The sequence below is a fragment of the Mytilus galloprovincialis genome, chromosome 5 (assembly GCF_965363235.1).
Source record: "Mytilus galloprovincialis chromosome 5, xbMytGall1.hap1.1, whole genome shotgun sequence".
NCBI classification, from domain to species: domain Eukaryota; kingdom Metazoa; phylum Mollusca; class Bivalvia; order Mytilida; family Mytilidae; genus Mytilus; species Mytilus galloprovincialis.
Window position 1 is genome coordinate 2,240,227 of NC_134842.1, and position 14,006 is coordinate 2,254,232.

General features: G+C 31.7%; 2 long non-coding RNA genes across 2 annotated transcripts; both read left to right on the forward strand.

Moving 5' to 3' along the window:
* The first annotated feature begins 1,990 nt into the window (after positions 1–1,990).
* On the forward strand, positions 1,991–3,468 carry LOC143074251 (uncharacterized). The gene is made up of 3 exons (XR_012977754.1): positions 1,991–2,305; positions 2,732–2,824; positions 3,377–3,468. It is a non-coding gene; the product is annotated as an uncharacterized LOC143074251 (long non-coding RNA).
* Positions 3,469–5,042: 1,574 nt separating this feature from the next.
* On the forward strand, positions 5,043–6,565 carry LOC143074252 (uncharacterized). Its single transcript, XR_012977755.1, has 2 exons — positions 5,043–5,710; positions 6,234–6,565. It is a non-coding gene; the product is annotated as an uncharacterized LOC143074252 (long non-coding RNA).
* Positions 6,566–14,006: the final 7,441 nt, after the last annotated feature.

Below are 14,006 nucleotides of genomic sequence, written 5' to 3' on the forward strand. Positions count from 1 at the left end.
TGAAGACGCTCCCGATGTTGTAGCCATATCATCACTATGTGTACTTGATTGATCAAACATTACAAAGCTGGGCTGCCGAGAGCTATTTGTATTGAACATAACAAATTATCAACAAAAATATCAATTTTATTCCAGCCGATTTTTTGACCTTTTTTAATTTAAAAGGTTCCCCACATTGGCCACCAATGTAACGTTTTCCACGTTACGGCTGGAAATTATAATACGGTAAATTTATTAAGCCTGTTTTAGGCAACAAATGACAAGCTCTTTCTCACAACGTTAAATGCTCTGGGCAGGCAGCTATTGCAAATGATCAAGACAGAATAAATAAATGAAATATTTATTATCTCAGTATCAACATGATTAACACAATAACGATTCAATTCAATAATATATACACATAGTTTTTGGAAGTTTATTCTCCCGTCTATAAATATATCAGTATAAATTAAATGGCTTAACAATTTACGTGAGTCCAAAAAGACGTCATGTGACGGTGTGTGGCTTTAGTATAAATAGTAATTAAACGACTGAGTCATTTATTCTTTGTTTAAATAGCCGTGACTCTTTTAAAATGTAATAAGTCTTTCATTTATGCATTTATAGAGTCTTTTTATAGACCTAAAGTATGCTTGTATGATTTATTATAATCATCTTGAAACTTTGAGTGTAATATTTATTAAACACGCTGAGCGTCGAAAAGATTGTTGCAATATCACAAAGTGATAATATTTAGAGTACTTAGTACCTCAGGAGCCAATTCACGACTGAAGTTTACTTAACAAAATGTTCTCTATTTATACTAAATTCCAACGCACTTGATTATGACGTCACAATTATCGATTACGACAATTGATCTGTTTTAGTTACGGCAGTAAAACAACGTAAACAAAATGTCTAACGTCAAAAGTTGTGTTTGTGACTCAGTGAAAATATGGTGACAGCGATACATAAATATTATTTATGACAAGAACAATTAATACAGATAAAAATACCACATTGGAATATCATTTATACATGTACAATGGATAATTTAATCAACAGAATAATACAGAATGGTAAGTAATACACTGACTCAATTGAGGAAAATCCTCCAATATGTCCCTTTCTCTCTCATAATTTGAAGAAATCATGAAATAACGTTTTAACATGACTATAAATACAAAAGCAATAATTCACTCATAACATTTTGAGCCTACATTTATATGTTTACCCCATTTATAACCATATTTATGTAGTATAAACCTTGTGAAGAAAACACAGCTATAACATTTAAACACAAACATTAAACAATTGAGGACTTGACTATGTTGTCATGTATGTATCTTGAAATTCTCAGAATAGTGAAAAGATATTTAAAAAAATAAGTTAGTAATATTTGAGAGGTATGAAATTTATCTAATAAAGTCATAATTTGCCATGATGTACAAAAATAGTTTATTATTATTATTTCTGTCAAAAACGAAACGTACTCCACGGTAGGGACAGTCGGTGTTGATAAATCCGTTACAATATCACTATATAATACCAGTTTTCATATCACCCCATTGTCTCTATTATGGTATCGTTATCTATATCAACTGTTGATGTACATATCTAAAGCCATACCAAAAACACTATTTGACAAAGCTTTTTGCAACTTTCTAGAACAGCATACCTGTAATCTACAAAATGAACAAAGCTTTTAACTTTTTAGAAAAATGTGAAAACGTATCTGTTCAGACTTGTCTAGCATGATTAATGAGGATTCACTGGTTGGAGTCTGAAGCAAGAAAAGGAAGATTTAAAGGCTTAGAGATTGAATTGTCAAGAACCATACTCGACATCATGCGAACTGGTTAATGGCTTGCCGAGGACGTCAACCTTCAGTGAAGGGGGAAACAGACCGGAATGACGTGGAAGTCATTTTCCTACAGCGGGGAGAATGTAGTAGAGTGATTTTTATGATCATTTTATATATTGTAAAAATTATTTATTTAATTACTATATTTATTATAAAGCTTAATTACATATTTTGAATATTGTATATTCAGTTTAAATTATTACTTGCAAACCTTATTTTTATGTATAGTAATATTCACGTTATTTTCTATGAATATTCATTAGGGATTTACTTGCCAATGAATCATTGTATTTGATTGGCTGTTAATATTTTCGCGGTCAAGTTTAATTTCCTTTGTTTTGTACCTGTACATTTCCACGGGACGATAGCCATGACAGTCCATTGAATTTATGTCTGTTTATCTTGACCACATAGTTTACTTGTAAACCTTATATATTTTGGACAACATTATTATAGAATACTGTAAGTTACTTCTTTATTAACATTATTTATATTTTTCACGTAAATGATATTTTAGTAAAGTTTCTATTTTGCTTTGTAACGTTCTCCTCATATCGCATGTATGTAACACAAGAACACGAGATGTACATGATAGTATTTTATTAAGCTAGAAGTATATGATTTTATAATCTACGGTTTATTTGCCACGGTAGAATTGTATTGTTAATTTGCGTACATTACTATTTGATTATTGTCATGAATAGTCTATATTTTATAAAGGACGGCTTATTAAGTGAAAGACGGAAAAGTGTTTCCATTTATATAAAGTTATAGTTTTGTAGTAAATAGTTTTTATCAAGTACAAATATGAATGCGTAAAGAATATTTGTTACGTTGTATATTTTTATAATTAGAGTCCGAGTATTTATGTTCGTATTTTGATTTCAGGACTCCATGTAATGTAATTATGTAAAACACATGATTGTGTGATGTTTATATGATGTGCCGTTAACCGTATCAGTACAACTCACTCCACAAGTGGTAAGAGTATATTTATTTATAGTTTAACTTTGTTTATATTGTATTGTTAACATGAATTACCTCCCGTTAATTTGGAGCTTTTAATGAATCGATAATATTGACATCATAAGTCTTTATGATTATTATATTTGCAACTTTATGATTGTTGTATGATATTATGTAGTTAATTATTATACGTATTATATATTTTAATGAAGTCATTATTAATAAATGTAGATGTAACATTTATTATATACCGTTTGTAAGGTAAACCAGTATTTAATACAAATACACAGATACACGTAAATTACGTATCACAATCCGATTTAGTGTATATTCAAAGGTCAAGCATTTGTAAAAGTACACGTGACACCCGATGTCAATTTCATAGAATGTAAACATTGAACATTTTCTACTTGCAATACATTTTACTTGCTACTTAGTTAATAACTTTCAACTATACTATTTATTATATTTCTGTATTATATAACCTGTGATATTCGTAAACGTATATATATTTATGTTATATGAAATAGCTTGTTATTTATATATGTTGTATAATTGCTATTTCAGACTTGTTATTTACATACTGGTACAATAAAGCATCAGAACCCTTAGCTCTTGTTGGTGTTATTCATTAACGCATAGAAAACCACCTACTACAATAGTAATGCAACTTTAAAGGAAATGGCCATTGTTATATTATTGTTCGTTTCTATGTGTGTTACATTTTAATGTTGTGTTTCTGTTGTGTCGTAGTTCTCCTCTTATATTTGATGTGTTTCTCTAAGTTTTAGTTTATAACCCAGATTTGGTTTTTTTTTCTGAATCGATATATGAATTTCGAACAGCGGTACATATTACTGTTGCCTTTATTTATATCAAATATCAATAATCTATCACGAGTATTTCCTATATAACTAGCTTAGGCAGAAAACGTTTCAATTGTTGACGCTATCGCTGTCGCCATCGCTGGAAAAAAACAATTTCTATGCTTCGCTTTCCGCGTATATATTTTTGCATATTGTATTTTTAATTGTGTCGTATCCACTTTGCTCGAATACTAATAGAATGCCTATAATATCTTTTCTGTCTTAAATGAAATAGCATCATAAATGTGGTGCACACTGAATAAGCTGCATAATTTAAAAGTACGCACGACATTTTTTAGGCTACGAATAGACAGAAAAACTACCATTCCTTCTAATCTAATTTTTTTTTTAAACGTGAAAAACGTCACGGTCACATGACATGAATATGTGTATGGACTGAAAGACAAAAACTTTCAGCCTATCAGAAGATGTGGTCCAAATTAAATTAATAGCAATTTTTTTTTTAATAAAACAAACAAACTTCGGAATAAAAACAATCGGAACTACATTAATATAGTGTTTAGTGCAATACAAACGTGTTTATGCAATATCAATAATGTATGTTGTCAGTTTTCCATACCGGAACATCGGAGTTCACCCCAGATTTTAAGAAGGTCCGATACTGTCATTTTAAACTGTTGCAGTGCTAATATTGATTTTCATCCTGTTTTGATACATTTAAGCTGAATTTCAATTGTATTGTTGCTGATGAATACATTTCATACTTCACACAGCTAGTTGTACTGATTTAAAAAGGTGTACCTGTTCCAGTTCCATTTGTTTAGTGGTAACGTGTAAGTCACACTACATTGTATATTGTCGGTGTCCATGTGGGATTTTTATCTAAACTGTTTTCGGATCTGTAATTCAGCTAGCGTTTGTTAGTCTTGTATTATTTTTAATTCTAGTTTCTTGTGTACAATTTGGAGTTTAGTATGGCGTTCATTATCACTGAACAAGTATATATATATTTGTTTAGGGGCCAGCTGAAGGACGCCTCCGGGTGCGGGAATTTCTCGCTGCATTGAAGACCTGTTGGTGACCTTCTGCTGTTGTCTGTTCTCTGGTCGGGTAGTTGTAACTTTGACACATTCCCCATTTCCATTCTCAATTTTAAACTTTAGAACGGTCAATATAGCATATTAAACTTTAGTCGTTTGCAGTTTGTAATAAGTAATTATCATGATTGCGGTTCTTAAACCGCGTTACACATTTCATCCTCATAATAAAGTTCAATGTGGACAGAAAAAGTGCCAATGATCCGACTCTTTTGTATTTATCGGTGGTGTCAAAATGATAATGATATGCGTCTTAAAACATTATCATTTATATTTATGACAAAGCAATTATCACTTAATAATCTTGTAAACAGCTTGTAATTATATTAACGTATTACAAACTTGGCAGCATTACAATAACGATACCCGTTATAATCTTACAACTAATTACTCATTTCGGATAATAGAAATACATAAGGTCTATTAAATCTTATATTTAAAATAGAAACTATATCGTCATGGTTCATTTGAATTCAATAGATATGATCGGGTATCCAGAATATTAAATAGATTATGACAAAGGAAATTGGCAGGTTTAAATTTAGTTTATTATGACGGCGATTATAAGTAGCATGACCTTGTCAAGGTCATGTAACTTTTCAGATAAGTGTTCTATTTAATAACTTGATAATTTGGCTTTGTATATCAGTATACATTACGGAAGTCAATCTGAGAGGATCATAACTGCACTTTACTAAAAGAAAACAAACAAAATGGCGTCCAAAACAAAGTTAACCCAGTTCAGACGTCGGTATCTTTCTGAATCTGAAATATCTGTGATCCAGTCCCCAATACCATGTCGACTTGGAGAAGTGTACAGAAACATTGCAGACACATATTTCAATGAACCAACCAAGGAGCACTCACAGCACCATAAATCTTTGGAACTTGTGTTTAGTGGCAACGGACGAAACATACTGAAGATGTTATACATGTTCTATGTACTCAAGGAATACACGTGAAATCACACTGACATTGTAAGTATTGTAAGAATATATATATATATATATCAAATGTCCTTAAAGCAATGTACGAAACTGTGTAAAACTGGCAACGTATGATACTATTATAGCTAGTTCTGCTTACCTCTCAAATGTCTGAAAACAACATCACCCTGAAGTTTGAGAAGCCATAATACATTAAATTATTTATGACAGTACAACAACTCATTGCCCTTTACTTGTAATTATTTGAAAAACGCAATGTCGACGGTTATATTGGTATCTTTTGGGAATAAAAGTGATGTTGGTACACTTTATTTCGTTTGTTTCTTTCTTTAATCTTAAGCATAAAGTTTGGTCACAATATAACACTAAAAAGACACCATGCCTAATATATATCGTACAATGAGTCGGCTAGAATCAGCCCTTCTAGTAATTCTTTCATACTGAGGTCAAAGATCCTGTTCAAACTTTTCCTTTTTCATATATATATTACATGTTTTAAAAAGGTACACTTAACTACTACAACATGTACAACGCTATTTTCTTTTCTATTCAGAATTGTGCAATACTAAGCCTAAAAGAATATCTAGGACAGCCCTGAAAACGTTCCGAGAAAATGGATATATCGTGATAGAAACAAGATTTATTCAGCAGTGATCATGAAGAGCAATTATTTCAATTGAGAGAGATGTGTTAATTTACCTTGAAGTTCGGTATTGGTGATTATACGCTTCGTTCAAGTTTTCAAACTATGACGGAAACTGACTAAAATGATATGACATTGTTGAGACTCAGTTGGAATACTGTGTGAAGCAATTGACGAACTGATTATTCTTAATTAAGGAAAAACAAAATTGTGTAATCACAAATAAATTAGAATTAATATTGCATTGTGTATTTCCTTCGTTAATCCATATCTTTGATATAGCATTCAGATATGGCTGAGTGTTTTATATATTCATCTATTGGGTAAATACATGAAACTTATGCGTCAAACACAGCTGATATAATGTCCAGATGATGATGAAACTAGTTTTATTCCGAGCTTTATTTTAAACTCTGTTGGCAGGTAAGTATCCATTAATGGGTTCTGTTATTCTATTTTGTTTATTAAATTTCCCTCTTCGATTAAACTGTGAAAGGATTTTTTTTATACACAAACATAAGGTCCTTTACCAAGTCAGGAGTATGGCAGTTGTTATCTTACAATCCGTATATGTGTATGTTGGATTTGTGTTTGAGTGCTGTTGTTCCGTTCTTTCCTCTTATAGTTGATTTGTTTCCCTCATTTTTAGTTTGTAACCCGGATTTGTTTTCTCAGTATCGATTAAGACTTTTGAACAGCGGTATACTACTGTTGCTTTATTTGCTATCGCCCGCTTGTTAGTTGTACTAGACAATGATCTGACCTCACTGGCGTTAAATAGTTTAAGTAAAATTGATTCCCTGCTACTAGTTTTCCGTGGATTGAGAGTTAGTTTGTCATACATATGATAAGAATCTCAAAACACATATCAATGTCAGATTATTGGTCAGAAATATAATATTTGAATTAAATATCTCTGGCATTGATTGAACAGTCAAAACTGTCAACGGTGATCTCTACCCGAGTCATTTGCATCTTATTTGTACAAACATAATATAAGTGAGTCTACCAGGAACTGCACCTATTTTGGCATATGTATAATATCAATGTCATTGTGTTTGGCATGCAGTAAATAACTTTATCAGCAATGCACTATACACATGGATACAGTATTCAAAATATATAAAATGTTAAAGAATTCCAAAACAGATCTAACAACAGTACTATATACTGCTGTTCAAAAGTTATAAATTGATTGAACAAGAATAAATCCGGGTAGCAAACTAAACCCGAGGAAAACACATCAACTTTAAGAGAAAAACAACGGAACATCAGAAACTCTAAACTATAACAAAATCAAACACCAAGGTCTATAGAAACGAAGAGCCTGATAACAGCTGCCTTATTCCTGACATTGTACATGATATCTAAGTACAAATGAAGGATTGGTTTTATTGCTAGCCAAATCTCCAGCTTATATAGCAATGCTACAAATACCGCTAATATGACAACACCACGTGACTGGAACATAGTACAAACAAACCCAAGAACGCTATAGTTTTAATCAGACCTAATCTGTTGCACTTTTAAATGAGTGGATGGGTAAAATTGTCGTTTTAATTAAACCTAACCTGAGGCACTTTCTAAATGGTGGATTTGTAAAAATATTGTTTTTATTAACCTAATCCTAAAGCACTGTCTAGTGGTTGGATGGTTAAAATAATCGTTATGATTGAACCTTACCTGATGCACTTTCTAATACTTATTTCACAAAGACTGGGTGTTTGGTTACACATACATTTGTACTATGATCCGATTAAACTTATTGAAGTGCAAGTATTATTATATAAATGTGTGTTCTTTATCTAAATCTTATAATTATATTTCATGCACATTAGTTATGAAGTGATGCATGCTGCAGATATTATTACTATGCTATAATAGCTGGTAGTTTTTGCACCCTTATGAAGCGAATGAACCCACATTTGGTGCATTAAATACAAACAAACATTGGCACTTATTCAAACCCCATTTAACGGGAAGGATCAAGGCTTCGTATATTATATTTATAGGTAGCATTAGATTATTACTTCATCATATTAAAAGGACGGAACAACCAAACAAAATAAGAAAGACATTATAATATCAAGCGACTAAAAAGTAAAAAAGTAAAAACATGAGAGAAAATTATGAAAATGTTAATTCTACGTTTAACGATGTGTAATGCCACTGCTGGTGGACGTTTCGTCCCCGAGGGTATCACCAGCCCAGTAGTCAGTACTTCGGTGTTGACATGAATATCAATTATATGGTCATTTTTAGAAATTTTCTGTTTACAAAACATTGAATTTTTGCGAAAAACTCAGGATTTTCTTACCCTAGGAGTAGATTATCTTAGCCGTATTTGGCACAACTTTTGGGAATTTTGGGTCCTCAATGCTCTTCAACTTTGTATTTGTTTGGCTTTTTAACTTTTTTGATTTGAGCGTCACTGATGAGTCTTATGTAGACGAAACGAGCGTCTGGCGTATAAAATTATAATCCTGGTACTTTTGATAATTATTTAAAGGTTATCCCAGCACCTTTAACACGTTCAATGAATATTATTGTAATACTTCTCATGTCCTATAGTGGTGTCAAGCAGCTAGATTTTTTGCACTTTTGCCCTTAAAACCAAAAATATAAACATGGAGTGAATTTCAATAAGAAAGCAAAGAAAATCGACAAAAGACATCTAGATATTATGTCGAGCTCTAATTCGACACGAAACCAGAAACAAAGTGAATAAACTTAACAGAGACTAACAAAGATGTGTTATCACTTAACCTAAAAGTAAAGATTTAACTTCACTATCATGGAACACGAGCTTTGAAATTGGTTTTTTTTTCATTTAAAGGGGCACTAGCTTCGAAATATATAAACAATCTAAATTATAATTTGTTTTGACTGATCATTCATTAAAGTGAAATGGTGAAACAATAAATATTCCGCTTTTAACAGGCAGTAATGGTTCAATTTTGTCAAAATAAGCTAAGAAACATTAATGATGAATTATTAACTTACTCGACCCACACAATATCAGGCTTATACAGGTAAAAAAAGATGATTAACATGAAATAAACATAGAAAAATCCTATTGCACGAGTTCGCTATCTATCTATTTATATCTATATTTATTTATATATCGTTCATACGACCATCGGAGGTCTTCGAAGATCAACGCTATAGTAAATTAGATGAAGTATAGGCAAACCACACACGAAAAAAAGCTACATGATATCGAGAACATGCCCAGTAAATTGTTTATTTTAGACTTATTATAATTTAGATAAAGGTTTAACATATTGTTATAGATCAAATATGATAATTGGAGTCAAATCGGTGAACATGAATTTGACAGCTAGCGCCCCTTTAATAGCCGTATTCAAATATTAAAGTAGAACACTATATACTATTACTGATTTGCAGGTAGAAAACGGAGTCGAAATAATCGGAATTGCAATAACCCCTAACCGAAGAGAGAACCAAGACATATAAACCAATATAACTTGTACAATGTGCATAATGTATCCACAGACTATTCTAACGGATATGTTAATTGTATGGCTACTTAATAAAACGCTTAGAATCCCGATTTGCTATAATTTATTTTTGAAAATTCAAATAACAAGTTACATTACATTGAAAAAAAATAAGACGTATAGGAAAGTGGGCAGTAATCGTGGTTGACATAATATAAGTCAAATGAACGAAAGGTGCGTGTGTACAAAATTTCCGCTTGGTACCTATGATGATTTTATGACATAATTACGAGTAATGCATCCCTTTTCTAAGCTAGTTTGATTATTTCATGTAGTCATAAACTAAAAAAAAAGGTTTTTAATATATGAACCAAAATTTAAATGAAAAAAAACTTTCATCATATTTATATAAACATTACCTTAATTTATCTATAAATTTAAAGTTTATAAAGTGTCATTGAACTGTTCCACATACAGGCAATAATGGCATGATAAACTTGATAAGAAGTACATGTGTATTTAGGTCATGTTAATAAACAAACTCCATGTGACTATCTACTAACCTGGTGATATAGTGAACTACGCATTTGTTTACATGTTATGTTATTAAATATCACGTGATTACCAAGATGAACAGTTTTTTGTTATAAATTTAAATGTTGATTGACAAGAATGTTTTTAAGAGTTTAAGTAAATTTAGGTAGCTGAATTTAATAAACCTTTTAATGATAGAACATCCAAGGATAATTAAAATAATATATCAAATAAGTCATAATGATGTGGTGAAATCACAAAGGACCAAACAACTCAAAGACAAAAAGGCATCATTTGGTATATGTGTATGAATCAATTTTGATATTGTTATCAAAGAAATACTAATTAATCAATCAGGATGCCTAATATGATCACTAATAACTATACAACCGTTCGGTTTTGAAGTCAGGTTATCAAGTCACGTAATTTGTTGAAGGGGGCATCAACTACGATTTACAATAAAAAGAACTTAGTTTGGCACCAAATTGCCAAAAAAGATGCATGGAAAACGTCAATTGTCCAACAATACAAATGAAGACAAATAAATAAAGGCAACAGTAGTATACCGCTGTTCAAAATTCATTAATCGATAGAGAAAAAACAAATCCGGGTTACAAACTAAAACTGAGCGAAACATATCAAATACATAAGAGAACTACGACACAACAGAGACACAAAACCGAAATGTAACACACACAGAAACGAACTATAATGGAACAATGGTAATTTTCCTGACTGGTGGGTTGAACCTAGTTTTGTGGCATGCCAAACATCCCGCTTTAATGGCAGTGTTAACTATAACATCAAAATGACAACATTACACGACAGGGTTACAATAAAATAAATAAACAGATAAATGGGAGAAATAAAGGCAACAGTAGTATACCGCTGTCCAAAACTCATAAATCCATGGACAAAAAACATAATCGGGGTAACAAACTAAAACCGAGGGAAACGCATTAAATATAAGAGGAGAACAACGACACAACATCGAAACGCAACACACACAGAAACGGACCAAGCAACAGACAAAACACCACGAGAAAAACAAATATAACATCAAAACCAAATATGTGAATTTGGGATAGACAAGTACCGTGCCACGTCTTATCTCAATATCTCAATAATAAGAGAAAACACAAACGACTCAACGTTAAAATGCAACACACACAGAAACGAACAATATTATAACAATGGCCATCTTCCTGACTTGGTACAGGACACTTTTAAAGGGGAATAAAAGTGGTGGGTTGAACCTGGTTTTATGGCATGCCAAACCTCGCACTTTAATGGCAAAGTTAAATATAACATTGAAATGACAACATAATATTACAAGACTACAATACAATTAAATAGGAGAACACATTAGACAAAGAAAAACATGATCAATAGATAACAAAAGGCATCAGGTTTAAAATTCAATACGCCAAAAACGCGTCTTGTCCACACAACCCTCACCAGTGACGCCCAGATATAAAAGTTTGAAAGTGAAAAAAGTACAAAGTTGTACAGCACTGAAGATCAAAAGTTGAAAAGGTTTTGCCAAATACGGCATTGTTTGTATGCCCGGGATAAGAACATTCTTATTATATATGGTATGATTGTAGACAAAGACAAAAGGAATTCATATCCTGTAAATTCAGAATTATTGTGAGATTTGTTTTATTGCGAATAATACGACCGGTTGAGTACCGCAAAAAGGGAATTCGTATTCTATAATTATTTACATATGTCGGTATGCATATTTTCTAACAACCGCAATAATCAATCTAACATTTATTTCCATTCTTCAAAATTGAAAAACTAAAAGCATGCAATAATTTCTGATATATTACAATAGACTACAACGAGGCCTTCTATTGTTCACTCACAATTTTAAACCTGTTCGGGTTAGAAGACATGGAATTCAAGTGCAACTAAATTAGATAACGAATACGGAAATATATCTTATGATCAAGTACAACACCTACAAAACAACATCTCCATGATATAAAGGTGGTTGACTTTATTTCATCATGCCTGATATTTAAAATTAGATCTAGAGGCCTTTAAGAATATCTTTAGTTTCCGTTATGTGACAAAAAGATGATATAATGATAGTTTATTTACCAAGGTGAACTCACAGAAGACAAATACTAGTAATGAAAGAAAACAGTTTGGCACACAAAGTGCATTGGGATAACAGATCAGTGGCGGATCCAGAAATTTTCATAAGTGAGGGCCTACTGACTGCCTAAAAGGGGGCCCGCTCTGGTTATGCTTCATCGATTCCCTTTTATATGATGTATCACCTGTCAAACCAGTCTTACTTAAGCACAACGCAATAGGCAAGTCCAAGAACATGTAAATTTCAATAATTCGGTCATTCATGTAGATAATTGGATCGTCTTTTTTAAATAATTCTAAAAAGTAAGGACACTTGACAAAATATATTATTCGATCAACCAATTCATATTGGTGACCTATGATCATTGTTTAAAGTTTTTAAATGAAACGGCTTTAGGAATATTCAATTGGATACGATATCAATATGTTTGTCAATAAAACATGTTGAATGTTACCACAGCGTATAAATAAGATTGGCAATGAGACAAATTCCATCCAAGACCTAACTGCGTTAAATTAGGAGTAATATGTGCATGATGCCCAATCATTTAGTAACTGTGTAATGTTTTTTCTGTGTTGCCTTTTGTGCAATTGGATGTCGTTTGGGTTCATATGGTTGAAACACTATTTCATTCCCATATTGAGTGAACTATAGATTAAGTGCCAAAACTATAGTTAGGATGATGATTAATTCTACATAGCTATGGCAAAAAGTAATATCACAAAAATACTGAACTAAGAGGAAAACCTAACGAATAGAGTACAACTGTCATATTCCTGACTTGGTACAGACATTTTTTTATGTAGAAAATGGTGAATTGAACCTGGTTTAATAGCGCTAAACCTCTCACTTGTATGACAGCCGCATCAAGTTCCATTTGTTGACAACTATGCGTGAAAAAACCAAACATAGTGGTCAAAATTGTCAAAATAGTGGTAAAGTAGTCATCATCGTGTCACAATCTCAATCAGAACAAAAACCTCAAATATCTAACAAAGAAGCCCTAAAAAAACATGATTATAATTAAACAGCCACGTACATTGCTTACTTATTTTTTTGTATTTTATTAATGTATGCTAAATCAACCAATAAAGGATTGAAATATTTTAAGTCCTGTGATGCAACAGATCCATACATAAAATTGTTTTGCTTTTATCTAGATGTTACTTCACCATGTAAAATTTACTATAGACAAAAGTAATTCTATTAAGTTCATTTCATGCTACCAAATTTGTGTTAAAGCTTCTAAAACATTTGACCTTGAGCATACTTGAAGGTCAGTCATGACATGTGTGTCATATGTTGGAAATTGACAATATCCTTTCTTATGGTATTTACTCAAAACTCATTTCATAAACTTTTACCACACTACCGTAACATGAATAAGAGGTCCAATTCATGAATTTATCAGACTAACACATACAATGGCCATAATAATTTCCCCTGTAATAAAATTCTAGAATTGACCTCAATAAGGGACCAGATCAGATAGCGTATAACAATGTTCATGTTATGATCATGTACATTCCCACAAAACACACTTCCAAAATAGGCATGTGCTCTTGAAACAAAAACTGTTCC